This window comes from Plectrocnemia conspersa, unplaced genomic scaffold (genome assembly GCF_051122295.1).
Source record: "Plectrocnemia conspersa isolate PC_06_02 unplaced genomic scaffold, ASM5112229v1 ptg000013l, whole genome shotgun sequence".
Classification (NCBI taxonomy): domain Eukaryota; kingdom Metazoa; phylum Arthropoda; class Insecta; order Trichoptera; family Polycentropodidae; genus Plectrocnemia; species Plectrocnemia conspersa.
In genome coordinates this window covers 28,022,340-28,039,351 of record NW_028277177.1, presented here as the reverse complement: position 1 = coordinate 28,039,351, position 17,012 = coordinate 28,022,340, and the positions used below count along the sequence as shown (strand labels likewise).

The following is a 17,012-nucleotide window of genomic DNA, read 5'->3' as shown; positions in this document are numbered from 1 at the left end:
TAACATATTAGAGAATATTAAAACCAGAATAGTTTTCCTGATATCACTCCTAAGATGTTTTATGGTTGTCTAATAAAACTATTATTTTTAATTTTTATCATGAATTTTTTATTTTAAAATGTATATTATATTTTGTGATCATTTTTATTTAATAATTTATTATTTATTGATTGTATAAAAAAAGGTTGGCTTCAGTTCTGATTACTGTGATATATAGGAAGTAAATAATCATGATAAATCAACACTATCTATAAAACAATCACAAAAGTAATGACTTATATACTGTATTTTTTCTCGCAATTGTTTTGCAAGTAATAAATTTTACTTATTTGTTGTTCGTAGTGTCATTATTCCTTAATCTTCAAACGATTACTTTCCAAGTTTTAAAGTTTAGACCTTAAGTCAACAAACTCTTGAGATCAGTTGCTGTCTTGAAATTCTGCAAATTGCATTTAAAAATCATTCATTTGTATTCATTAGAAATCATTAAATTTCAAAGAATTGTAGACTACAATCTGATACTAAGTTATTTAAATTGCCTGTTCCAGGATTTTGAATTGATTAAATCTTTTTCCAAGTTCATCAAGTAACTAGTTAAAATATGCTTGTATTTTATATGCATGGACTTCATTTCATTTTGTACAGTTATTCTAGCCTTCTCAAAATACTTACTCGAGGAAAATAATACTTAATGATTTTTTAAATACATTTTATTCAGTTTAAAAATTTTAATGTATCAAAACCTTTAATATTTGAGTTCAGTTCATTTATATGTACAAAGATATCTATTAAAAACCAATGTGTGTTAACCCACTAATATTCATTGAGCTAAGGAAAGTGTGCAGATTAGTATGCTCAAGAAAATTTTCACAAAGCACTCCTTAAATCGCTCAAGTACTTTTCCTAGACTCAGGCAACATACATTACTGAGCAAAAAAAATATGAAAACTTATCGCTTGTGAAATAATCGAGCATCTATTAAATTCACTATTTTTTTACATCTTTTTTTGCTTTCATTAACAATTTCACAAATACCACATTTTTTCATTGACACTGCCACAACTAAGACATATCAATGCTTAGATCACGGAATGGTAATGTTCCTTAATGTACTCTTTTGTTCCCTAATGTACTAACCTAAAAGAACTCAAAGTGTCTAAAGAACATGAATTCTAGTCAATATCTTATTTCCTTTAGATTCATCAGTCAGGAACTTATTTTAAACGCCGAATCAATTTTTAATGGCTCTTGTGATCAAATTTTATACTCATAATAATATACGCGTTTAAAGAATTATTGTACAATATACATCAAGCTAACAATAATCTAAATATTTAATATTATAAACATAGTCTACTACTTTTTAATTTAATACTATTATATAAGACATATATTATAAATTACACAAAAATATTTTAGATACAAAAATTTGATATTTTGTTTTATAATATTTTTTGTCGTTATTTTTAAGCATCTTCTTAATTAAATAATAATTATGAAACGATAAAATATATTTTTAGATAAATGAATAATAAACAACTTATATTTATAAAACCATGGTTCATTATTTAACGAAATACAACATTGCGTACTTGTTTTACTGTGTATACAAAGTCCACTATATCATATTTTTAAATCAATTTATTCGCATCGAAATAACGTTTTTTAGCAAAGAGAGCTCGGTTAAAACATTTCTCTAAATATTTTCGCCATTGAAAAAGTTTTTCGTGTTCGTTTATAATTGCTTCCATAAAAATGATCGGTGCTTTTCCGTCGGGTATTGCGGCTGACTGTGTAAACCTTTGGGTTGTTCCGGGAAAGTTTTAATTTGAAAGCGATATCTATTTGCACACAGCTCTAAGAGCAGAAAAAAATAATAAAATAATCACTTTTTCGTTAAACTTTAACTTTTTTTATGTACATTTCTAAAATTAAAATAAATGAAAAATATATCTTGGAAATTCAAACCATTAATACATGAAATATTCTAGCAAAAATAGCTACAATGTCTATTTTATAACTATTTAATGGAATACGGACTAGAAATTAAAAATTATATTTATTAAGTTAAAATACTAACAATTTAATTTTACATACCTTTATTTTTTTTAACTAAATGTGTAGCTACAAAATAATTTTTAAATCTATTGATTTTGAGTAAGCTGTGAATGCGAATATATTACAGTTATGTTTTAATCAATACGTGTATAAAAACTATATTATTTTTTCTAATTATTATTAAGATTAGCATAATTATTTTATTTATAGCTGGGAATAACTTAAAATTTATTAATTAAAAAATCATAATACCCAACTTGTAAGTGCTTAATCCCTTCAATCGGTTGTTCATAATTAGATTCTTAGCTCAAGCCAAAGATTACCACCCTATTACACAAGCGCCTCTGATACTTTCGATTCTACCATGATAATTAAATTTTCTGATAGAGATAAAAGGCAAAGGCTAGACATTTATCCAAAATAGCAGTGTAATATAATATATTAACAGCTAACATATTATTTTTTTGTGAATTATAAACATTTATTTTAAATCAATAAATATATTTACAATTTTTTTAATTGGTTAAAGTGAATAAGGATCTAAATGCGAAGACACTGATGTAATTTTAGCTTAATATTATTGTCAATATTGTTTTGCTATCAGATGGGGTATAATTCTGTCACCTAACCACTAGACAGATCTCAACCACTTTAGCTATATTGTATTGTATCTGTCGACTCCGATAATTTGTAATTAATTCAATTTATTGTATATTTTAACTCAATAATACAAATATGTTATTCGGCGAAGTATTGTTTTATTTATTATATAAAACTGTAGCACAAATTGACTATTAGATAATCTTGGTTCAATAAATAATTTCGTGCCACTAGCGAACAGTATATTTTATGTATACCGCATCTAAATATAAACCGTCTTCCTTCGTTCCTCATTGTTTCATCTCTCACAATAGATTGGTTCCATTATTATTTTCATCAGACGATGCACTCCTCGTTTAGACGAAGACGATCGGTTCAGATGCGAGAAAATTATATTTTACCCAAGAAATACCGAACAAATTCCACGTCTTCCATCTTATCTTCTCTCCCCGTCTCTCATACTTGCATCGATGAAAGTTTCCGCTTGCAATATCGTTCAGAATCAGACAGTAAAAAATGCTACAGATACAATTTTGAAGTGTCAGATACTAAAAGTTATAAATACAATGTCACAATATAGTGAGCTCTTTTATTTTTATATATATTAAATTATTTTATGTATTTTTATTATGATTAAATATGTGACAAATAGCTCACACACGCAAAAAATATATAATTATGTTGTAAAATAATATAAATACTTCAAGTAAAATCGATCGATAAAAAATATTCTGAAAATTTACGATTTTATTGTAGCAAGTTATTTTCTCGTATTAACAATAAAACCTTTTGATATTGTTTGTAAAATATGAGTATCACTTAAAACGAAATAAATTGAAAAAATGGTATATTTGGAATATCATGATAATCCTTGGCGAGTAATAAAATATTAAGTGTGTTATTCCTAAAATTATTTTGAAGAAAGATCTTCTAAAAAATGACTAGAAGTTTGTATTCTAATTTCATTCAATTACGTTCTGAGCTTTACGGTTTTTGATATATAATTATGCAAATAGATTTCAGACTACAATTTTAAAAGTTACTATTCATTAATCTTATTCACAACTGTCATTTACAATACGTTCAGCACTATTTTTTTAGTGATTATTTTAACCCATAACAAATTAATGTCAATTAGAAGTTCAAAAGCATTCTAATAAAACAGAAAAAATGCATCTACTGCCTAAAGTAGATTTTGATTAATCGATCAAATACAAGTGGATTATTACAACACTATGAAAGGATCCCCAAAATTCACATCAACAAGAAAATTAAAGTATTGACGGAAATCTTAGAAACAGAATGTTATAAAATAATGAAATTAAGTTAGCCATTTGTACGACTACAGGCGGCCCTCGACTTTCACACATAATTGGTTCCTGAAAATGTGTGCGAATGTTGAATGTACGAATGTCGAGGGAAGTAAAAAAAATTGAAATTGTGTGTATTTTAAAATATTTATTTATCAAGTAAATATAAGATGTTTAAGAGGCGTTTAAGAGACACGTTTAAGTGGGGTTTGCGGGTGTTTCCTTTGAAAAGTTATCAAGAGTTAACTGTTTTCCACTATTCTTCTTCTTTTCTTCATATAGTATTTTATAACATGCAATGTTTTTATTGATCGCCCCACGCACTTGAGATATGCGTTCTCCATTGGGATCACAATCTTCCATAATATTTAAAAATTTGTCAAGGTGCGTGAAGGCTTCATTAATATTTTTCATTGTTAAAGAGTTTTCCAAAATAAACCTGTCTCATCTACATTAAATATTTGGCTAGAGGAATATTCTCCTTCTTCAATAATTTTGAATAATTATGAAATAAATTCTTTTGCAGCATCTTTATCCGCATCAGCCGATTTTCCAGTAAATAAAATAATATGAAAAGAATACCTCATTTTAAAATTGTAAAACAAACCGTTACTTGCTTGAAAAACCGTGTTAAAATATTTTTCTTAATCTATCCTTCCAATCTTTGTGCAAACTAAGAGCTTTTGCTTGAATAATTGAAATACTCAAAGGGACATCTTTTTGATATTGGTCATCCATCTACGATGACAAAGATTTTCCATTTCATCCATGTTTTTTTTTTGCTGTGTTTTTTTGGAAACATTTCATTAAAGAAATCATTGGAAATATATCTTTATTTTCCACAATTTTGAACGTTTTCTTTAATTATATTTTTATTTTGCAAAATTGAACATATCGTAGACCTGTTTATATCATACAAACGTTCGATTAAAGCAAAAAATTCACCGCTATTAAAACATTTTTAAAAAAAAAATTAAATTTAAAATTTTTTTTTTTTTAAATGTGCGAAATAGCGAATTGTGCTAAAGTCGAACGTTCGAAAGTCGATGGCCGCCTGTAATATAAATTGTACAAATAAAACCCCAATTGCATATTTTACTGTAATTTTTTTACGATTGCTATATACATTTTTAGCATATTTTATATTCCGTACTGAATGTGCAATTAAAAAAAAACAGCTAATTTTTTAATATTATACAACATAGCTAACAGTATATATATAAAATAGTTAAACCCACACCGCCAAAATATATTTTTAAAAATATATTTAACCAAAATCTGTGACAATATATGTAAGATAGTATGTAATATACTACATATATGTAAGTGTGTATACATCAAATTTACCGCAGACCCAGTGTATCATATTATAACATGTTGAAAATTAATATTGTAAATCGCGGTAAGCTCTTTGAGGCGAAGCCCACCGGTCGCTTTCACTCTCTTTAATGTTTTCAATTTAAACCTCCATCTTCTTTGTCTACTCCCCTTGTCTCTTCATGCTTCTAGCCAGACTGCTAGCAAAACCGCACCGTTCGTTCCTTTGATCATTTTCTGCGCTATTGCACCATGATCGTTGTGTCGCGTTGGCAAGTGTTTTGACCTGAGGAAATGGTGCATAACGAAATTAGCAAGTCCTTATTCCGCACAATCAAATTATTTGACATTGGCTGTGGGTATTTGTGTATATGATGTGTAAAGATATATGTATATGTAGGGATGCTGTTGGTTGACAATCGAGGGTAATTTGTAAGGGGTTCATTGAAGTGAGGCAACATAGTAGAAGTTGAATATACAAAAATAACTATAAATTAATTTTATGTTTAAATATGATTTTTTGCAGAAGATATTATTTATTAAATTATTTATTATGAATTTAATCACATTTGATTAAATGTTGTGTACTCCCACGAGATACTAAATATATTTAATTGTTTCCCTAAATCTCATAGCAATACATATCAGACGAGTAAATACTCATACATACAAATGTATATATTCATTTTAAAGCAATTTAAAATACCTTAACCCAGAAGATTTCCCCCGTTGTATACAAATCAGCCCTCCAGGGCACATCCATCAGCCGCCCTCTGAGTCATCCGCGGTTCACCCTTATGTTTTCCTACCGTACAACCCATCACTGGGCGTGTTTTTTCTTCGACGATTGTCTTGTGTGAGTTTCCCTGTGTACATTGAACACACGAAAGGAACGGAAGGGCCATCGCCCTTCGATAAACTTTCAATTCCTCGAATCGCTTTGATATCCTCCCCTAAAAAAATGAGGGAAACCAAGTTATCCGGTGAAAAACCTTGGGATAGGCATTAAACGCCAAGGAGTGTTTGGTTATCTCAATCTTTTGCCAATTAACCGTCACTATATACATACATATATATTTTTTTAATTATGCCTTTAATTAAGTCCTCACTGATTAGTAATTCGCATAGAATTGAGCAACGCATATCTTAGGAAAATAATAAAGCTTAAAGAAATTGCAAATATATTCGAATACTTCATCCATTTTTATTCAATACTAGAATAGTTGTAAACTAAGAATAATTGAGAACCCTATCTTGCCAATTTATGTTACCGATTTATGAAACCAAGATAAGAAATATAGAAGTTTTTTATGAGAATTGTGTCAAAATATAAATAAAACATAAAGAAAGTAAGATTTTTTTTATAATTATGTTAATATTTTTATTTACTAGTTGACGTGTACATTTGTGTGGTTTTCAAATTATAACATTACCGAAGAGCCATAGTAGTTATTGCAATTATACACATGTAACTATTAGCTAGGTAAAAAAAATGCAATGCAGTTAGGTATATGACGGAAATGAGTTTTTATAAACATGAATTAACTTTAATTTGTGTTGGAATTTTGCGAAATATAACGAAGCAGCAGCATCCGGTGGACGGTGACGTCCGTTTTTTGCTGTGTCTTTCTGAAATTCCAAAATTCAACGCGCAGTTAAAAATTGCAATTTTACGTTTGTTTATCTATGATTACGCTTCCGTGGTTTGTCGCTCAAAAATTGTCGGTTGAAGTGTCATTTAGGTCTGTCTTTAAAGCTTCAAAGCGAAAACTGTCAAACACTGAAAAATAAAATTTAGAAGAGTTTAAATTGATTAAAATTAAAAAAATAATAAATAGATATAGCAGAACGTGGTTTCGATCCACGGACCTCTGGGTTATGGGCCCAGCACGCTTCCGCTGCGCCACTCTGCTTATGCTGCTCATGGACTTAAACTTAGATTTTAAGTATTAGTATGAGTTATTAGTTAAACTAGTGTTAGTTGAATAAAAAATGTGATAAATAACTGATTTATTTATTTTGATTATAGGCACAGCAGTAGCTTCAAATTGCCGCTTTTCCTGCAAGATGTACCAAAGGTAAGCAACGCTCTATTATTTTTTATGAAGTAAGAGTTAAAAGTTTGTCAACTCAGATTCATTAATAACAACAAAAAAACTGTACAAATCTGAAAAGTCGGTGCATAATACGATGGAGTGCGCTCTATATATTTTTTAATTTTTTTAAATCATCTGACCAAATTCACATTAGACAGTAACAAATAGTATGTTTCTTCCCCAAATCATTGAATTTATTAGTCATTTGTACCTCTTATGTTTTATTAATCCCAATTAAAAAATATTCAAGGCTTTTATTGACTCACCTTTGTGCAACATCATGTACAATTTAATACATTCATTGTAATTATGAACCACTTAATATTTAATTTGCTAATTTAAATAACACTTAGTGAAAATTCATATAGATTGTATTATATATACTGATTTATAAACCAGCACTGGGGATTTAAATAAATACTTATTAATTAACATAATCCTGTTTTATAACTCAATACTTTAAATATTTATTAATTTTAAAACCTAATTTTCGTGTAATAAATATATTGTGTATTAATTACGCATACATCAATTTGACGTTATTTTTTTTTAATTTATCTGGTGACTTTACCTTAAGATTGGCCAAATTATATTTTTAATTTTATACTGAAATTTTCAGTATTTAATTGTTTCAATGGCGCATCTGTATTAAAACGTTATGTAATAGCACATAAATGCAAATGTGATTATTATTTTTTATAAAAATATTTCTTTGCTTATTTTATTTGTAAAATGATATTTATTATATTTTATTTTATAAGGGCAGTGTCAAAGTTGAGAACGTTTTTATAATATTTATCAGGCGGTTTAAGTAGGTGAATGCCTAGCTTATCCACAGATAGTTGCCTATTGATCTTATTTGTTGTCCTTACCAATTACTTGGTCTTAACAACTAACTTAGTAGCTAATCTTAATACTTTATATTACTACATACTTAATTTAAAATATATTAATTTTTACGCATGAGCTTATGAAAATGTAAATAACAATTGCTTACTTTTGAATAACTTTGATTTTAAAAATCTCTAGCGTTACTTTACAACGAAAAAAAGTATATTAGTTAATTAGTAAATAAAAACAATGCAGCATAATAGACAAGTAGTAAAAATCGATAAAAGAACTGTATTCGAATCATATATTGAATTTCTTTCGTGTCTGGGAGATTGGAATAAATAATAATAATATATTATAATAATAATTTCGATCACACTGATGAATATCGTGATGATTAATTAAAATTGAGCTAGGTGGTACATATTATGTAATAATGAGCAACTTTATCGCATATAAAATATCTTATATGTATCCAATACTTTTTTTATTAACGAGCTTTTTTTGATAAATATCGGTTTTTGAGTCGCATTAGCAATAAGTTCTGTAATATGCTCAGTGAAATAAATCATATTATTTATATCGCATTATTTTTAATGACGTAACTGATGTTACTCCGTGCCGAGCAAGCGTCTATTATTTCTCATCTTATTAGTTGTTTATGTAGTCAATTTAATTCAATTATTATTTTAAGTCAACCAAAATGCATTGTCTTCTTTTAAATATTTTTTTAATACTTGAAAATATCAGTTTTATAAAATTATACATTTAATATTTATTTTAATGAATAAGACTTAAAATTAACAACTACTCTCAACAACAAGAAAGTAGTATATGAAAAATTGCTTATAGCAACGATTGAGATTTTTTCGCACTATGCTGTAAAAGGAATACATATGATTCTATGACAATACATATTTGTTTTTGGTTCCAATAGTATTTATTTTATTAAGTGATATAAAGTTGAAATGCGTATTTTTTATATTTTATTTTATATTTTTATCAAAATAATAAAAAATCTAAGACTGTTATTCTAGTATCGAATTTAAAAAATAATATATATTAGATATTTGTAGTAAAATTTCTACACACTCTACAGTAAAAAACATATGTTATTTCCACATATAAAATATTAAAAATTATAGTTTTTGTAAAAATATTAATAATAATATGTTACTTATAAATGTAATATATTTTCATTAATACTCGTGAAGAGTTATTAGTTAATTAGTCAATCTTCTTAATTAATTTATATCATATGAACATTAATTGAATGAATTGGAAATGCAAATAATATTATTATTAATGCATTATGGTTAAACATATATAATTTAACCACAAATATAAATCCATTGGTATGATTTAGTATTAAAATGTTATAGAATATAGCCGTATCACTTAAATTCATATAATTAATACACATTTCAAAAAAATGCTTAATTTATCCTAAATAATTAAATATAGATCGATCCATGTATTTCGCTATTTTTCTTATATTATACAACGTCATCGTTTATAATATTATTGTCAGTAGAAATTAGCGTATATTTAGCATTCATTCATTTTGATTTATTTTCGTCAGGGGAATGTCATCCTAAATTTTTCATGCAGTCAGTCAGACGTTTAACATATGAAGTAGATATTATTTTTCTTCGATATTCAGACAAGCTTATCCATAGACTTTATATGCAAATATAATAAAAGCAAGCACATTATCCCAAAAATATATGTTCTGATGTATAAATAGTTATTCCGAGCCTTGTGCCACCAGTAGTGCTTCGTCGAAACAAAGTGCTCGAAAACTGTGCTTGAGGGCATGAATAGAAAACAAACAATGGGGGCCTCGCTCACAAGAACTCCATAATGCGGTTCTGGGTTCATTTTTACCGCAAACTGCATTTCGTTGCATATAGAGGAAGAGGAAGTTTGCCGACCGCCGACACTGGCACGGTTATTTAAAACGGCCTGCGGTACAAACAGACGAGACGGTCCGAATACCGAACTACCCTTTACATTTTTAAAACCCACATGCAAAATATTTCGACTTATCGTATGTTGGAATGAAAAATCCGATTTATGTATGCTGAAATAATTTCATTAATAGTGAGAAAAAATCATTTTGGATGCATATTTGATTTAAGTCCTGTGATTTACATACAATGGTGTATATATTTTCACACACGCAATATATTGATCACTTGCCTTAAATTATTTAGAGCTTAATAAATTATATATTTATATATAATAACTTGATTTATGCATTAACTGTTCAATTAGAAGCATTGTAAGCAAATAAATTGAAAACTTTGACGCCAACTAACAACCAACCTGACTAACAAGTTGCACGTCTATATTTGTTGCTTTCAAACTATATACACTATGACTCTGATATTTTCTCGCACGCATGCCTTGTTAGCCCAAGTTTAAACGCGTGTTTAACCCTTCTTTGACCCAAGTTTCACGGTTGCTTTGCTTAGGGGTTGAAGGAGTGAAAATGCCTATTTTATTATGACACTTATTGCGCTTCCATTATTTTTTTATTTAAAACACATTATTAGAAGTCTGAAAAAAAATATTTATTATTAATATAGTAGATAAGGAATAGGCAATTTATTTTACGTGAAAATAATAAGTTAATGGCGATGAAAAATATTTATTGCATTACAGTTTGAATAGAGATTTTTATTATTTATTAAATAATCTTTTTCATGACATTGCTAATTTAAGTTAACCTATTTTTAGGAGTCGGCATTCATTTTATCTGCTAAATTACGAGTAGGGATTAGGATGGCCAAAGAATAATTAATCTAGATGAAAAACTCATTAAATTTCACGAATCTTTCCTCTGACACTAAATCTTACTGCAACCTCAATGTATAGTAGGCATTGTTCGATGTATATAATTTTAAACGTTCAAAGTTTCATCTATTATCTTGCTTATTTTATTTATGTAATTTAACATTATAATACAACATAATGTTGATCACAAAACTCTGAACAACAATTTCTACTCTGTCCTTTTATAATATATATACAGTAGATGCATGTAAATATTAATATATGTATAATAACAGCTACTTTTGGATTCATTACCATGTAATAATCGGTTGAATAGTTTTAAATATGATATTAAAAATATATCAAAAAGACAGTGTTCAAATAATACATCAAAAGCTTGCCGATTTCTTATTGATATTCGACTTGAATGTTTCTGAAAAACTTTCATCTGCCATCGAAATACAATCTCATGACATAAATTATTTTTTTCTACAACCTTCTTAATTGTTAGTCTTTAAATAAATTAAACCAATTTATTAGTTATCCTATGTTATATGATACATATCACTCAATAAGATGTAATAAATTAATCACAAAATCTTGATCTTGTAAAATTATAACTGATATCGTCTGATACATCTTACTTTTTATTTAATATAAAAATATGCAACCTTTATCTTTACTGTAGAGATTTAAAACATTATTTTTTTAGAGATATGTTCTCACATATTTTATATACAGCAATATTATATTGCATGTTTATGTTTCTAAAACTTTAAGGCAACACATCACAAACAGTACAACGTCGGCTGTATTAGTTATTAATTGTTATTTACTATTCTTACTGTCTTTTAAAGTTTTAAGCGTAGAACAATATTTATATTTTTATCTATTTTATTTTTTAGTGTAGTCTGGTTTTAAAAATGTGGTAAATTATTAAAATCCACGTCCTTGCGTGGCGTCGCGCCTATGCCGAAAAATTCACACTGTTGTTTTATACGAAGGGCCTTATAGAGAATATGATAATATTTATGTTTGCCTTAGTAAGGTGTATTTGTGCACCAAAAGGTGCTTTTAACTGAAAACAAACAATTTGAGGGTCGCTGATCCTGTGAGGAAGTGCAGGAGCACGTTTCTGCACCGCCTCGAGGGCTCTTCGCCATCTGACGGCTCCTCTCATATATCCTTCCAATAATTAATTTCTTACAGCAATATCTACACATTTAATTATCTTATACATGAAGCGCTGTATTTTTAAATAATTTAATTTGCAAGAAACTTAATCTTCTTGTATAGTATAAATGATATTAAGTGTTCACATATTCAACAATCGAATGCATGATTGTTAGAGATGGTCATTTAGCGAGTTCCCAGTATATATTTTGTGTATATACATATTTACCGATCCTCCCCTTCGGTTCCTTGCTAATCAGCCCTAACTTCACCCCTGAGACGTATTTGGATGTCCCCGAAGGACAATCGGAATTGTTATCGCGACCCGCGGGGCGAGAATCCCAGATAATCCCTAACCCTCCTATGCTAGCCCCACTAATGATATCAAACGTCGAAAAAAATATTCATCTAAACAAAAACCGAGACTTGTTTGTGTATATAGCAAGAGATATCGAATTTATGATAATTAGATACTGAAAATGTGCTATCAAAGTTTTTGGACTATTTAATACAATTTGTATATATATTAATAATTCTTGTAGGCTTAAAATTTAATTTTATTAAGTGCTATTGTATTGCGTTTCTATATTAAAAAAAAAGTGAGTGGCTCAATAAATCTTAAGTATTTTTCTACTTAAATAAATACTTATACATAAAAGTATTCATTTACAATGGCATTTAACTTAACTATTAGAAATAATGTTTCATTTGTGTTTAGATTAATTATTTTATGTTATGAAATAAATTAATTAAAAACATACATTTTAATTGAATACGTATTTTAGTTTCTAATATATTTATTACTTACAAAGGTAATATTTTAAATTTTAAATAGCCAACACGATAGACAAGAAATATAAATTGGCTGACTATTGAATTAAAAGACCTAGGTTCAAATCCCATATGGAAAGTGTATTTTTTTTTAATTTCTATCGTGTCTGGATATATCAGAATTATTGATTATTATACCTTTTAAATTCCGATTGATAATCACAGATTTTCCTAATATCGCGGATAAATACCGTGATGATTTATTTTATTTTATATAGTGCTCTCATACATATTAGAAAATAAGTTATATTCATAGTCACTTCTTATTTTCAATTTTGTGCAAATAATGTATTATATAATACATAATTATTTTTAGCATTTTTATAGCAACAAGCTTTTATTAGACATTTTATTTAAATTTTTTGTTTTGTAGAAAATCAAACATAACAGTTTTTGTAGTATTTTGACAACGCCAATTATATGTAAAACGGATTTTTTTTTTGAAAAGTTTATTTTTTCCAAAACACTTTTTACAACATATAAAATCGATTTAAAAAAGCCATATTAGGTTTTTTTGCAACTATTTTCTCTGTTTTTATTTTTACTTATGAATTTTCTGTTTTTATTTTTCTATGAAACTTTTTACTGCTTTTATGTTTGCTACAAATCGTGTTTTAACAGTTTTCGTTTAAAAAATACTTTTATTTATTCCAAAAACATTTTTGGAAAAATTTATTAACCGGTTTATTTTAAATGTTTTCTAAACTATTTGTAAAGTTTATACACTAAACACAATATTTATCATTTTAGCTTAGTGCTTAAAAGAGTAATTTCTTTTTGGTGATTTTGTGCAAATTTGTTTGTTTTTGCAATTTATTAAATTTACTGATTTTGTGCAATATAAAAAATCTTGGCATTTTTTTTAAGTTTTCTTAAAGCGACTCGCTTTTGCAATAAATATATAATGTAAATTAAGCACGGAATAGCGTAGTCCGTAACGTCTCAGACTAGTAACTCTGAAGATGCGGGCTCGAGCCCCAGCAGCGGCACTTGAATATTTATTTATAAAAAATGCGCTATTATAACAAAAACTCCCAGCTGCAGTGACATATATTGGTTATAAATTAAAATACACATAATAATTTATATTTAATAATACAGCTGTCATCTATACCCAGACTTTCATGTCTGATTGAGTCACTTAGTTGGTACAGATTAACCCCGTTGTAAGGTTACAACGGAAGATTTATTAATACTACATTAAATACATAATAAGCCATATTTTTCTTCAATAATACTTTGTGCACCAATTACATTAGATACATGTTTTATTATAAGACATATTCTGTAATTTTTAAGCCTTTTTTGAATCATTAATTTTTGTTAAAATTTTATTTTGATTTAATTTTTGTTCTAAACGAATAAAAATTTAACATATTACTTGTTTTGTAATCTTTGGTTATTCGTAAGTTTTATATTTTTTCTATAAAGCTCTTAACAGCTTTTACAATTATACAAATCATGTTTAAACAGTTTTCTCTTAGGATTTTTTCTCTTAACATATTTTTTTTAAATAACATGATTTTTTAGGCAATGGTCGAGTTTGTTTTAATTTTTTTTCTATTTTATTACCAGCTTTATACAAAATTGTTTATTTTAATTTTTTTCTGAAAAGTTGTTTAAACTAAAGAATACATCTTGTCATTTTTTAATGCTCACCCTATGTATATATTTAAATGATTTTTTTCTTTACACAAGACAAGCATTAAAAATTCACTTTCCAGTAAACTCTTACTGCTAATTTTGAGCAATCATAAAAACTGAACTTTAAAGCTTTTACAATTATTACTATATAATTTATAACAAATTTTATACAAGTTATCTTTTTTTATAAATTTAGTAAAAAAAATTAACAATTTGTAACGTTTTTTTATTGGTTTGCCTTATTTTTTTTGTCTCTAATAAATGTATATGTATTCTTTTTATGTCGTTCTTAAAAATATAGATAAATATAACTTTACAATTATATAAAATTTTTAACAAAGACAATATTTTTGCATGCAAAAAACAGATTATGATTATTTTTTTCAATTAACAACACATAATGATGTAAATGAAAAATAAATATTTAATAAAATTCCATGAAGTCTGTGATTAAAATATTTAATTGGACCGAATTTTTTAAATTGTACAAATTGTGACAATCCGTAGAATTGTAAATGGGATAACACATATATAGAATATGTTTGCATCAGCAGGGACGCTTAACCAATTTGCAGTTTTGACTGTACTTACTAATCTCATAATACGATTTGCTTGACCGCAAATAAAACAGAGAAAAGAGGTCGTCCATCAGCTGCAGCCAATCCTATTAGGCTTACAAATAAGCTTTTCAGCGACTAAATCTCGTTTACTAAAAAGATAAATTTGTTTAATATAATTGATAATATTTATTCTGCCCTATTTTGATTCTTTGATCTCACCCAATCGATTATTTAGATTCTTGTTTTTTACAATTTAACCCAGAAAAAAACTGTTTTACAATAACACAAGAAAAATACAGCTAATAAATAAGGATAAAAAGTCTTTACTAACACGATATCTCCGTATCGTCGTTGTGTATTTCTTCACCACCTCAAAGGCAACTTTATTGCGTTTTCCCTCGTCAAGGTCTCGTAACGGAGGGTCCGTTATTACAGTGACTTCACGTTTCGCGGCCATCGATCTGCCTGAAGTTTCGGGTCAAACAAACGGATGCACGGTTTACCCACTTTGCCAATTTGGGGTTCGAAGAAATAGGGAAACGGGGCAGGCACATTAGGCAATTCGTCCCTAGCACCATCTCACCTTCGGGCCGCCGGGCCACATCAATCTGGACCCCGTTGGCCGCACTCACAGATTCAATCAATAAACGTAATTTATCAGTCCACTTTTGCTGAAGAACGACCTTGCCGGGGCGTTAAAGAAACAGGGTTGAATCTGCGAGAAAAAAAATAAAACGATGATATGTTAAAGTTAAATGTGTTAACACAATGTATCTTGACTGGTGTTAAGTATGACTCGCTACAGAGACAATGAAATAAAAATCTATTTTAATTATTTCCCAGCCCTGATTTCAGTAGGTATATATGCAAGTATCGGTTTGTATATAACATCATCCGGCGGCGGTGCGTGAACGAACTTAATCCCGACGAATCGGTATTCACGGCGTGAACATGAAGTATTAGTTAGCCGTATCAACCGGGTAGGATTTGTTAGCGAACCTCATCACGCCTCCACCACGGGCCTCAATTACAACCGAAGACCCGTGTCCCGGTAAACAGGGGCCCTTAACTTGTGGCCCCACCGGTGCTCTGCCGGAAGAAATTCAATTGCTACGACGGATTGGCTCAGCCGAGAAGTGCGAGTGGAATGGGTCTATACGAAAGCTTTTTGGTCTCACTCGCTCTCGGCTCGAATTGTTGCTGATTAAGACAATTAAAGAAGCAACTTAGTAAGGATTGGGTTTGATTCTTATCGTGCTTCGTGATTGTTTATTTTTATTGTAATTAATAGTAACGCAAAGACTAAAGCGCTGAACGCTCTCGTTGCTCTCATATTGAGCACTATCATAATCGAAAAATTGTATGTTTCACCCCTTTATAAATTGCGTGAAAAATCATAGGTATTTTTGTGTTTATTAAAAATACTGATATTAACGCAAGCAAAGTTAGAAAAAATCAGTCTATTCATGAAAATTGCTAGGTGGGGAGTACCAGAGTAACTATTTAATTTATTTAATTATTCTCCTTTTTAATTTTTGAGGACAAAATAAACCCGCGTTTCAATCAATAACTAGAATTTTTTAATATGTATTTTATGTTATTTAATGTTTATTTATTAAAGTTGTTTAATTGATGAATTAAAATGATTTTGATTTATTTTATGGTCCCCAATGTTTAATTTATCAAACTGGTCGCGTAAAATATCCAATCTGACATCTTTATAAATGTTGCGGACAAACCATTGAGCATTTGTCGCCATTCATAGCAAAATATTTTGTTGCGTTTGTAACGATTTGGAATATTTACAGTAATTA

General features: G+C 28.3%; 1 non-coding gene across 1 annotated transcript; it reads right to left on the bottom strand.

Annotated features, from left to right (window-relative positions):
- Window positions 1-7,126: 7,126 nt before the first annotated feature.
- On the bottom strand, window positions 7,127-7,198 carry TRNAM-CAU (transfer RNA methionine (anticodon CAU)). The gene has a single exon. It is a non-coding gene; the product is annotated as a tRNA-Met (tRNA).
- Between the last annotated feature and the right edge of the window lie 9,814 nt (window positions 7,199-17,012).